Genomic DNA, 12,618 nt, shown 5'->3' on the forward strand with positions numbered 1-12,618 from the left:
GAGTTTCTGAGCATATGCTGCAACCGTTGCAGGTCCAATATCACAGAATTTGTCACTAATAAAAACGTGAGAGCCAAATAACGTGGTCTGTGAAGTCTTTGGTCTGTAGAATAGACCCTGTCCACGGCCGCGGTGGAAATTTTCTCGCCAAGTTTACTTTTGCTCGTTGTTGCCAGGCTGACGAGAAAATTTAACAGCGGCCGTCAGTCCCCACTTGAAAAGTCCAAGTTTCAAATTCGGGGAATGGATTTTCCACATGTTATTTCCATGTTTTCATCATTCTGACGTGTATATTTGAATGTGAACTTAATATGTAAAGTCAAGAACTTAGTGAGCCCCCCTTTAGGTCGGGGGAGCTCCCCCGAACCCCCCTACGAGCATATGTTAAGTGCAAGCTCTAACAACTACAGCTCTTACAATGGGGGGACACCCCCCAAACCCCCCTCCGTCGACATAGGTTTTTACCAGTGCGTTGGGGGGAAGCTCCCCCCAAACCCCCCCGGTGGACAGTCAACTAGCCCTTCTGTGTCATACTGCTGGAGGGGGGGGTGCGATGGGACCATCCATATAGTTCCTTCCGACACATTTTTGTTTTGGTAATGTAATACATTGTGATTGACCTTATTCACGGGAATCGGGCGTTTCCAGTGATATACGACACAAATGGGTTGTCCTCATGCATTCACTTTCGAAACGCATTTTAAAATAGATGTTACGTCCTGTTAAAGAGGTTGAATAGCGCCTCCAGAAGCAAGCAACAGCGCCACCCGTAGCAGAAATAAGAACTGCTTAGTGACGTCATGGTTTCCATATACGGCATCTCATTTGCATATTTTTACAACCTTATTTACTACGAGTTATAAATATGCCAGTAGCACGTGGATCATGCCGGGCGGCGCTGTCAGGTGTTTCCACTATGGGTTACATAATCGGCTACAAAGAGGCCAGTGTTCTAGTAAATGAAGTTAGCAATGATAGCGAAAGAATGTTAGTGTATGTTACGCAGTCAATAGCGATAGTAGTGAGTTGGAGAGAGGAGAAAATGGAAAATGGAGAGAATAGTAGTATGGATTTCGAGTCCCAAGAAGAAACTTTGCAAAGTTTTCATCAAACTGATAATCATATTCCTTCCTTCTCTGTCTCCAACAATTAAAAGTTGCTGCAGTCAACCTGATGCGTTTATCCGCGAGCGAATCGACGAGACAAGCATTTTTCAAGCATCCGAATGGTACCTTACAGATCCGCAAGGGGCGCGTTACCGAAAATGTTGCAAAAATCAATAACGTGATCGTAAATATTGTCATATATTTCAAAATGAGAGTATGTAAATGATACGCAGACGGTTAACCAATGAAAGGCCAGTATCTATTGAACCTTACAAGTGATTTGGGGGCCTTGAAACTCCTTATATTTATCAATGAAACCTTATTCCCGCCTAAGGTTTTGACCGGGCCGTCCAAAACTCCCCATTTTTTGGCGGGCCATTCCCTTTAATGGGGCACGTCATCATCGCGTACATTTGGGAAAAACTCCCTAACGAGACCGGAGCAGACGGCTGAAAGTAGTTTAATTATTGGCCGCTAGGGTACAGAATGTACGTCGCTCACCCGAATTTTTCACGCAACTATAGCTAAATAGAGCTAGTTCTAGTTTGTGATTCAATTTGATACTTCAGATTTGGGCAGTAGACCAATATAACTTAGTCGTCAGTGTGGTTTTAAGCTGGAAAAACGTATTTGTTTTTCTTAAAGTGCCTTTTTTGGACGGGTGTGTGCGATTGTTTTGTTTTTATGTCACGTGACCTCGATCATGTCGACACAAAATTGAAATAAACCACCCTTTTCTGTCATTATTTAGGACGGATATTTCTCTGATAAAAATATTAATATAATTGGCCAATTTCTTAGGCATATGATGTAGCGAATTCCCATGAAGATTTAAATTAATTTAAATTAATTTCAAGCAATGGGATAGCAACCACCACCGGAAGATCGCGGAGAAATCGGTAAACTCAACGGAGTTAATTCAGAAAAATACCAAAAAAAATTGTTTGTAGGATATACAATATTTACTCTCTTTATTTCACTTCATTTACATTATATACTCCCGCACACACGTGTATCTTAAGAGCCCCTCCTAAAGGGGGTCTTATCAAGAACGATGTCTTAGTAAGTACAGACCATACATATATGCCAAAGAAGGTCTGTCACACAAAAATAAATGTGTTACCAATTTTTTCCAGAATCCAGGTGAGGCAATCCACTCCAATGACGGTTGCAGCTAAGATTGAAATATCGACAGATTTCCCTTTAACACTGGAAAGTGACGGTGGCGCTCTCTAGGATTCAAATATCACCATATCCCCCTTTATATCGACAGATATTCCCATTTGGCAGAGTAGGCCTACCACATCTGGTGGAAATATCGAAAAATTCCCCCTTTATACTGGCGGTTGAAAGATCGACAGATTTAACTTTAACAGTTAGTTGTGAAGAAAAATCTTCAACTGTCATTAGATTGCCCCACCTGGAAAAAATTGGCATGTGGGTAGGCCCCCCTATGTGGTATGTGGTTTTAGATACTGCCGTGTGGCAGAGGCAGAGGTGTGTTGTTCTCGGCGGCATCAATGACAATGGATAGGGCCTACACCCTAGTCCCTATACGGGTATACCGGTTATCCTAAGATACAGGTTTTTGATAATACTACATCATATACAATCGTTTGAAATATTGAGAGGCGGAGTATATTGAAAACCACCGATTACGTCGGGATGTATACCGGTATGCCATCCTACTTATGTAATCCTTAAAGGGGGACTATAGGCAGGAGCTAAATGAGAAAATCTCATGTTTTAATAGTAAGACAATCCTGAGGAAATCGGGGACCCTTCAGGCGGCAACTATGTAGGCAAGATAAAGTTATATACACAGATGTCGCCAGGGGTCTTTCTCATACCACAACCACCAAATATCGAGACGATGAGTACAATAGCCCCTGGCCGTTTCATTTATTACATCAATTCAAAAAAATTGTGAAACGCTCAGCAGAAAAGCTGCAAGCTTTCTGCGAAGCGCTATACTCTGGTTTAACATGTGTGCGTATCCAGTAAGTTCACCACTTTTTTCTACCAGTACCAGTTTTCATTGCAAGAAACTGTTATAGGAAAAACTAGCAACTGTTCTAATTAACACTTTGTACGATTTCTATTAACCCAATCCATAATAATCAAATAAAAAGTTTATTCATTCATGGCTTATGGTCAATCCCATTACCAATCTGGCTTGGCCCATTACATCTGACACCTTTGTTTGGTTATCTAAGGCAACAACAGACTATGTCAATCTTGAAAGAAAGTTTGGGCATGTTACATAATACCACTACCTGTCACATTTTATACGTTCCAATGCTTGGTTCAAGCATGCTGTGCAGACAGAACATTCGTTTTGGCAGGGTGTACATGGTTCTTCCAAAAAGAACTATCTTCAAGTTTTACTTTTTTCAACATTCTGAAATAGCAAAATTATTTGTGTTTAGCATCAATGTTCTTAAAGGTGGGTATCACCGTGACTGAATCTTGACATTATCTCTTTTTACAGGCAAAAGAGATTTTGGAAGAAAGCAACTTCCTTTGTTTTTTTTGGCGGGAATCTCACATTTATTTCCATAAATACAAAGGAATAAGGTCAACCTCTGTCAGGCAAAGGAAGGCAAATCATGTAAAAATTGAGAGATTTAATTCAATCATCATTTTTAGGAATTCAGTAGAAGTAATGATTATACAGCTAGCAGTGCTGTAATTACACATTTGTGCCAATTTTTCATTTCAGATGACACAACCTTGTCTGCAATTGCATTCGAAGATTCTAGTCTGATTTCCAAGAAGAAGGGTAGGTTTACTTATCCTACTGGTCAATAGAGGTGCCACTGTCAAATCTGTGTTATCGTTGGTAAAATAAACATGTAACTTGACCCCCACAGGGCCTCAAGGCAGTGAAAAAAATTACAGACTAATAATCTGCGAGATATATAGAAAAAGAATGAAACAATTTATTTTGGCGTAAAGAATGCATTAATTACGAAACACATATAACTGTTATCCCCATTGCAACTTACATGACTTAATCATGTGCACTTTTTCTAAGAGATCAAAGATATTAAAACTTTCATCTTATTTATATTTTGCATATTCAAAATAAATGTTTATCCCAATAAATGTTTTTAAAATGCAGTACTAATATATTCGGTACATGCATCATGTAGCCACTACTAAATCATATTTTGGTCATGAAGAAAATTATATAAATTGACAGTGACACTTCTATCTGCAAATCGGGTGGTTATTCAAAAGTTGTAACCATAGTAAGATGTTGTGCGTGTGTGTGTGCGTGTGAAATGGGAATGAAAAAGGGTGTGGGAGGTCTTGGGGGAGGAGGGACTCTAGTCGCTGTAGTGAGTGCTGGAAGTGTGACTGATCAATGTTGTGCTAGTTTTGTAGCTATTGTTGTTATTCTAGTTGTTAGAGTAGTTATCGTAGTTATCTAGCTATTATAGTTGTTATTCTTTTGGTTTCGTGTTTCCTGCTTATCATCTTTTTTAACCTATTCAGCTTTCAGTTGTCCAGGCCAGGCCAGGTGACCAATGACAATGATAGATCGGGTTCGATTCAAGCTATACGCTTGGTGTATTTGGTTATCGTGACTGGCGACTTGAGTCTAACTCATCTCATGTCCAAAGCGCGGTGGCTGGGTCCCAGGCATGCTTGCCACTTTGTTCCACGGTCCTCATCTAAGTTTCGACGGTGATGACATGGACTTAGGTTCAAGGTACGTGTTCCCCTTGAGTCATTGTGGTTGATTGATGGGGGCAATGAATTATGTTGCGTGTCGCTAGTCATTCAATTGGTCCCCTTGTTTTAGAGTGTTGGCGGGATAAGTCTTACGACTGTTAACAATAGTAAGCAATAGCTGGCCAGCGATCCCCTACCTGATCTCGAGGGGGATGGAATGACTGGGGTCCGAGGCCTGTTGTTCGCCTGCGGAATTTCGTCGGACGATATGTCAGACGTGTCCGTGTGGAACTTGTGCTAAACCAGTTTAGTACTAATGACAAGGACATTGTGCTCTTTGGATGACAACATGGTTCTTGACCTCCTTGGGCTTCACAATGCTAGAATATACACCCCCTGAAATTGACATGACGGCGATGAAGAAGGAGAGCCGGCCTCCAGCTCGAGAGCCGAGAAGACACTGGATGGACCCCGAGGATATGTTGCTGCCAATGTTGGAGCAATACACGGTAAGCATCACTTAGTCCTCAGTTACGTCTGGATTAAAGAAGCATTACAATGATGTCAATATAACTCTGAAAAAAGTATCAATCTGTCAACGAACAATTTCAACTTTTATACGTATTCACGTATTGGGGTGCCACCCTCAATTCTGTTCACACTGTTTTGAAACCACTTCAACCAATTTGGTTCCAGAATACAATTAAATGTGCTTTATTGAATTCGCATAAATTGATTCTCATTGAAACTTGTAGTCTGGGCATTTATACGTATTAAAACAGTCTATTGGCAGGGGGCATTTTAGCTTGTTCCTGTCTTGATTATCTTCTAATTACAACAAAAGGCAGGGACATTCATCCGCGAAAGGCACGTTCTACAATATGCGGCAAGAGTTGCACTTTTCAAATCGAATTGCATGCGCATTAGGCCAAGTGTGGTGCAGCCGCTGCGAAACTGGTGCAGCCATTTGTATTCCGGGTAGTGCTCTCTGGAAAACAGTTTTAAATCGGATTCAGTGAGAACGCAGCATGCAGTAAAAACACTCAGAAATTAGATAAACCCCTAAACAAAAAATATGATTCTTTTTAGGCTGCCTGAGCCAACATTGTACAAGGGCCACAAGGACAAGGACGAGGGACACAAGGACAAGGACGAGGGACACAAGGACGAGGGACACAAGGACGAGGGACACAAAAGACGATGTTGCAGTCTACAGGGTGAGCACCACTTAGTCCTGGTTGATATTATATCTTCTCATGAAACAAACTTAACTGTCCAACCAGTGCCACAAAAAACAGAAAATTTTGAAAAACCCTGATCACTTTATAATCAAAAACATGTGAAGCCAGAAAGTGTGGCAAAAACAAAACTTGACACTAAAAGTGATGATCATCTCCAAAGGAATAAAAATATTTAATTTCTTTTGGTCTCAATCGATGTAGAGATTACCCTGTATTAAATTAATTTTTTCCCTGTTTTCTAGGCTATGCAGATGACTGGAGATGATGGCTGTTGAGTTGACCCGATGACTTCCACCACAATCTACGATGCGTACTGAAGCAAGAATGACTCTCAAAGACCCAGAGAACAACAGATGTCAACACTTCGCCCCATGATAAGATGCCTTCATACTCATCCATCGACAATTTGGGGAAGACAGCCTAATTGACCTTCATGGGGATCTTCCTGGCAGATGTTGTATGAGGAAGGATTCAATGCATATGCAGTAAGATAAAGTGGTGTACTTAAAATTCAATATTATGAATCGCCCTGAAGTTGTTTACCAGTAAAAAGATATTTCCTTTGCTCTGGGCTGTGTTTAATGGCATACTGAAGATTGCGTCCGAAAAAAAGGTTGAGCTAATCTTCATTGCATTCCTGCAGTTAGGCACTATTGAACTAAAACATCTTGAAAAAGCGTGGTCAAAAATGTCTTTGGACAGACAAGCAGTCCATGCAGACACATTGAGTTTTGGAACTGCGCTAGGGTTGAAGGTACATTGCCCTGCACTGTAATTTTATCAAATGGCTCAAGTTTTTAATCCTGGTAAACAATGGATTGACCTTGATATTTTGTCTTCCAGCCATGCTTGGATGCGGGTCTGAGAGTCGGGTGGATTCAATGGATGGAATCATTTCGCTCAAGGATATCGGCGGTGGACACTTACATCGTGTGTCATTCGAATAGACTTTAATGACAATCGAAATGATGCTATAGGGGACTCTGATGAATCTAAGGACATAGAGCCCTTCTCGTTATGTAATGTGACGCCATATCCAGCAGCCACCATGGACCCGGTTCATCTCTTACATATGGAAGGATGCCATCTCATATGGTAATGATATTAAAAAATCAATTTCTAATTTCTATCTCATTGCTTTGGTGTAGGCTTTAGCCTTATTTAGGGATTGTGAACAATTAAAAACATTGTTAAAGAGAAAACTTCTTAGATTGATCAGACCTCTGATATTGAGAAGTTTGCAATTTATTTATGAGCAGACAGATTTATGTCTGTTGTTAATCTAAGCAGTGCTGAGAGTCCTGATGATATTTTTGGAAAGTTCTCATTTGTAAAAATTACCAGAAATTTGAGAATTAATTTGATTAAGTAATTTGATCTCTCTTAGAAGTTTTCTCAAACTTTTCAACGTTGTACTTGATCCCTTATGATCTTAAGAAATGTAGAAAAAAACAATGCACCTTCACCGCAGCATTTCTAATTGTCTGCAGACCGGTGAACCTGCCTCTGCCAGCAATGAGAGGAAAGGGATCCTTTCAAATCACTGTCCAGAAAGGGAACCACTTTGCTGGCCATAGAAATTTTTCTGAATTTACAATGAAAACTGTACCGGTAGTTGAAATTGGTACTGACCTGCATGCTATAGCCATCATGGAGCGTCTGTCGTTGTCGTTGTCGTTGTCCGTCAGCAGGCCATGTTTCATAACTGCCAGGTCCATGAACCAGTCCATAAACTTCGCACTGGGCAAGACCTCCTTCCAGATCAAATTTTGTTTCGATCTAATTCTTAATTTGGCCACCAAGGGCAAAATGTGAAAACACAAAAACCGCTCTTAACTCCTTAAGAAATAGTCAGATGCTCAAGAAATTTCTATTGTGTGTGTATCTGAGGAAGAGACATAATGTATCGGGAGGGTTTTATATTTGATGTTCTTTCAAGGTCACAGTGTCAAAGTTAAAAATTTCATTGTTTCGTCCTTTGGTAGGGCACATTTTGTAACCACTTTGCCTTTGAACATACTGCGGAGACACTATTTAGCCTGTTGAAGGGCACCTGTACAGAGGACCAACACAGGCATGCAAGCTCTCCTTCCAGACTGACTTTTGGTTCCATTAGCCACGGAGGAGGGGAGGGAATGTAAAAAACAAAAAACCAGCTCCTCCTCCTTAACAAATGGTTAAATTCTCATTAAAATTTTTCGTTTCTGTGTATCCAATGATAAAACATATTTTTTCAGTTGGGCTTTGATTTGATTGACCTCCTTGTCAAGGTCACCAAAGTCAAATTTCAGTGAGGAACACTTTTGTCCATCAGCAGGGCGAGTTGTGTAACCACTGAGTGGGGCCGTTGACCTGAAACTATGCACAAATAGGAAAGATCTCCTACCCTAGCAAATTTTTGGTCTAATATGGTTCTTAGGCGTACATGTCTGGCATTCACACTTGAGGAAACCCCTCTCTATCCATGAAAATCATCAATTGGCTACTGATGGCACACTTAGTCTACTTCTTGACGTCACATGTCAAATAATGATCCTTCACTGTAGGAACCCAGGTGAACACATGGACAATTTTATGCAGTGTTGGAGATATTCATTTGTGAGGTTAAGGTTTGAATGGTAACAAAAAACAACAACTTTATTGACATATATATGATTACAGTCGCCTGAGGTATAGAATATTGCTCAAAAGTTCCTCTGTCAGGCCCTACACTCCTGGGGCAGTCCATTGCTTCAATTTATTCGAATTGGATCTCCTAAGGGACTGCCACAAATAGTGGGAATGCGTGTGGCTGGATGATTAGCCAATGGGCATTGCTGTTACGAAACTGTAAGGTCACCGAGTCACCGATCATTACCAGGTCAATCGATATGGTTTGGCCCCCCCCCCCCCCAATATCAAAATAACTTATAATCTGTCGGCTGATACTGATGTGTTCTCAGTACATAAGCAACCAGATTTTCTGAGATTGGCTCATTTGATGATATTGGGGAAAGAAGAGCAGCTCATTTGTGATGTAACATGGAACATTTGAATGCCCCCTCCCCCTCTTACCAACTGCAATTAATTTTAGGGCAACTCACTGAGTAACCCATGTATTGAGCTGAGACTGCATACAATTCCCCAATCATCAAATATAGTCATAAGTTTTGCGTTAGTGTACATATGTTACGTTCAAAATATTGACCCGAATCCGTTCAGTGCATCATATACTTTGCTGATGATGGTGTGCACCTACTAATATAATATTATGTTTCTTTTCAGGAGATGAGCCATCCAAGAGAAGGGAGGAGAATGCTCCCATCGCCGTCAAGGAGGTTTGATTTTTGTCACCGTAGGCCTTACCTTTTTATTGCAATATCTGATTGAAAGGTGATTTGATAATAATCCTGATATTTTGTTTTCTGATTGCGAGAAGGCAATTATTTGCCTTCTTTTGGGCAATGACAAACTCTTGCCATGGCTCAAATTCGTACACATTTAAAGAAGAGTTTAGAAAATGAGGGGAGGGTGTAATGAGGTAATTAGGGAAACCAGGGCATGTCACAAGCCCAAAAATTAAAAAATCAAAATGTGGAAGGGATGTTCTGGCTAACAGGACAGCCAACAGGGTAAGTTGGTACCCAAACAAAACATTTGCAATAGCCTAAGGTACATTGGGACCCTACCGGCTGCTTCAGATTTGTTTCAAGCCAAAAATATCTTTCTGCTTAAAAAATCACCGAATTCATCAGTTATTGTATTTGATTATGTCCATCACATGAGACATGGGGTTCACATGACATTCGCTTTGCTCTGACCCCAGGCAAAGCGAATGAACATGTGTGTCTTGATGGAACTGTAGGCCTTTTTACTGTTTCTTGATCTCTTCAGTACCACAGAATCCACCAGCATTTAAACACCACCTGGGCCCAGGCGCCAAAGATCCTTCATATAATTGACCTGGCTCAGTTGCTCAGTGTCTTTACCTTCATACTTGAGACAACTGACCAACAACACAAATCGAGTGAATTTTTAATTCCTCATCACTTTTAAATCAATACCCGTGAACAAAAAAATCATGGTATGCAAAACATCTTTTCACCAATTTAACTGATAAGCTTTGTCAATAAAACTATTGTTTTATTGAAACTTATCAGAATAAGACTGGTTCTTGATCCTACCTATAGCGGTCTCACAGGAGAGAATCTTAGTCTTTTCTTTGTTTTGATTTAAGAAGACTTTCATTGCAAGAGCATAATTTTCATGTTCTGCAAGTTATGAAAGATATCATTTTGCCCCATCAAGAACATTTTTATTGGACTTGGTACTGAATGATTTTAGAAAAGTGTAACGTCAATGTGTAAGACGTTTTATATTGTCATATAGGTATGTAATTATATTTGTAATGCATGTAAATCTTGTAAGTAAAATAAAAGAGATCTTAGACTCAACTTGCAAAAACCTGGCAGACCAACATCCAGTCTTGCCAGGTCAAAGCTACCTCTTTTGTCATGCAAATACATGTCACCTCTGCTCCTTTTGTCATGCTAATTGGCAGCCTCTGTCCAGTTCCTGGCCATGAGAAATGTGGTTCTTTTGTTATTCAAATTGGGCCCTAAACCTGTTTGGTCATGGATTAATGAGAGCAGTGACCTAACCTATTGTTCGCTGAAGATGGCTCAACTGAAGTCATACACAATAGGTTTTAATACATGCATGCAGAGGTTAAGTGCCAGCTCATTGTTAGCTGGCTCATTGTTGGAATTGTTGAGTCATCTAGTGTAAGATCTCTGTTCAGTTGTGTCTTTTTTGGACATTCTAAAGGAGGAGAACATGTGTGATAGAACAATTATCTCCATGTCTCGTCCTTTAATGGGCATTGGAGTGGCACAGCGACTATGATCGATGTAATGTACATGTATGAAGTCATTATCGTCGTAAGCGCTGTGCCTGTCACCTGTGTGATGGAGTTGACGACTCCCTCTGATTGCGTAGGTTTTCTCCCGTTGAAACGGTTTTCCTCCTACACTGACTTTCCAAGTTGCCATGTGAGGATAATTCTTGGAATGTGTCACAATAAATAATTTTCAAAAGAAAAGTTTTAAATTTGCTTTTTTTCTTTACTTACCTGGTGGTGCTCCGACATTGTCATGCATTTAAACCAACAAACTGGTGACCCAATGATGAGGACAGTATCTAAAACCACATACCCACATTCCCACATGCCAATTTTTTCCAGGTGGGGCAATCCAATGACGGTTGACGCTGAGATTGAAATATCGACAGATTTCCCTTTAACACTAGCAAGTGACGTTGGTGCCCTCTAGGATTCAAATATCACCATATCCCCCTTTATATCGGCAACTATTCCCATTTGGCAGAGTACCACATCTGGTGGAAATATCGAAAAATTTCCCCGTCTCATCTCTTTCACCATATTGACAACTTGGCAGCAGCCAAGTCTGATTTGGCCTGGCTGTGACTGTCTCGTCTCTCTCATCATGTTGAAAACTTGGCAGAGCAGCCAGGACTGATTCGGCCTTGTTGTGACTTCCTCATCTCTCTCATCATGTTGTCAACACGGTGGAGCAGCCAGGATTGATTCGGCCTGTGACTGCCTCATCCCTCTCACCATGTTGACAAATTGGCAGAGCAGCCAAGACTGATTTGGACTGGCTGTGACTGTCTCATCTCTCTCATCATATTCTCAACATGGTGGAGCAGCCAGGACTGATTCGGCCTGGCTGTGACTGTCTGTTCTCTCTCACCATGTTGATAACATGGTAGAGCAGCCAACAAGACTGATCATGAATGGGGCCTGGCTGTGACTGTCTCATCTCTCTCGTCATGTTGCCAACATGGTGGAGCAGCAAAGATTGATTTGGACTGGCAGTGACTGTCTCATCTCTCTCTCCTATTGTCAACACGTTGGAGCAGCCAGGACGACTGATTCGGCCTGGCTGTGACTGCTTCATCTCTCTCACCATGTTCACAACTTGGCAGAGCAGCCAAGACTGATTTGGACTGGCTGTGACTGTCTCCTCTCTCATCATGTTGTCAACACGGTGGAGCAGCCAGGACAGATCCGGCCTGGCTGTGACTGCCTCATCTCTCTCACCATATTGACAAATTGGCAGAGCAGCCAAGACTGATTTGGACTGGCTGTGACTGTCTCATCTCTCTCATCATGTTGTCAACACGGTGGAGCAGCCAGGACTGATTCGGCCTGGCTGTGACTGTCTCATCTCTCTCACCATAATGACAACTTGGCAGAGCAGCCAAGACTGATGTTGCTAGGATGTGACTGTCGCCTCTCTCTCATCATGTTGTCAACACGGTGGAGCAGCCAGGACTGATTCGGCCTGGCTGTGACTGTCTCATCTCTCTCACCATAATGATAACTTGGCAGAGCAGCCAAGACTGGTGTGGCTAGGCTGTGACTGTCTGTCTCCTCTCTCTCATCATGTTGTCAACACGGTGGAGCAGCCAGGACTGATTCGGCCTGACTGTGACTGTTTCATCTCTCTCACCATAATGACAACTTGGCAGAGCAGCCAAGACTGATGTGGCTAGGCTGTGACTGTTTCATATCTCTCATCATGTTGTCA

General features: G+C 41.4%; 1 long non-coding RNA gene across 2 annotated transcripts; it reads left to right on the plus strand.

Moving 5' to 3' along the window:
- The first annotated feature begins 207 nt into the window (after window positions 1-207).
- Window positions 208-11,081, plus strand: LOC135499745 (uncharacterized). 2 transcript variants are annotated; one of them, XR_010449335.1, is made up of 7 exons: window positions 208-3,552; window positions 3,829-3,888; window positions 4,608-5,296; window positions 5,877-6,004; window positions 6,271-6,513; window positions 6,872-7,123; window positions 9,293-11,081. It is a non-coding gene; the product is annotated as an uncharacterized LOC135499745 (long non-coding RNA). The 2 variants fall into 2 exon arrangements; XR_010449334.1 differs by having other exon boundaries at window positions 208-2,168.
- Window positions 11,082-12,618: the final 1,537 nt, after the last annotated feature.

This window comes from Lineus longissimus, chromosome 15 (assembly GCF_910592395.1).
Source record: "Lineus longissimus chromosome 15, tnLinLong1.2, whole genome shotgun sequence".
Lineage (NCBI taxonomy): Eukaryota > Metazoa > Nemertea > Pilidiophora > Heteronemertea > Lineidae > Lineus > Lineus longissimus.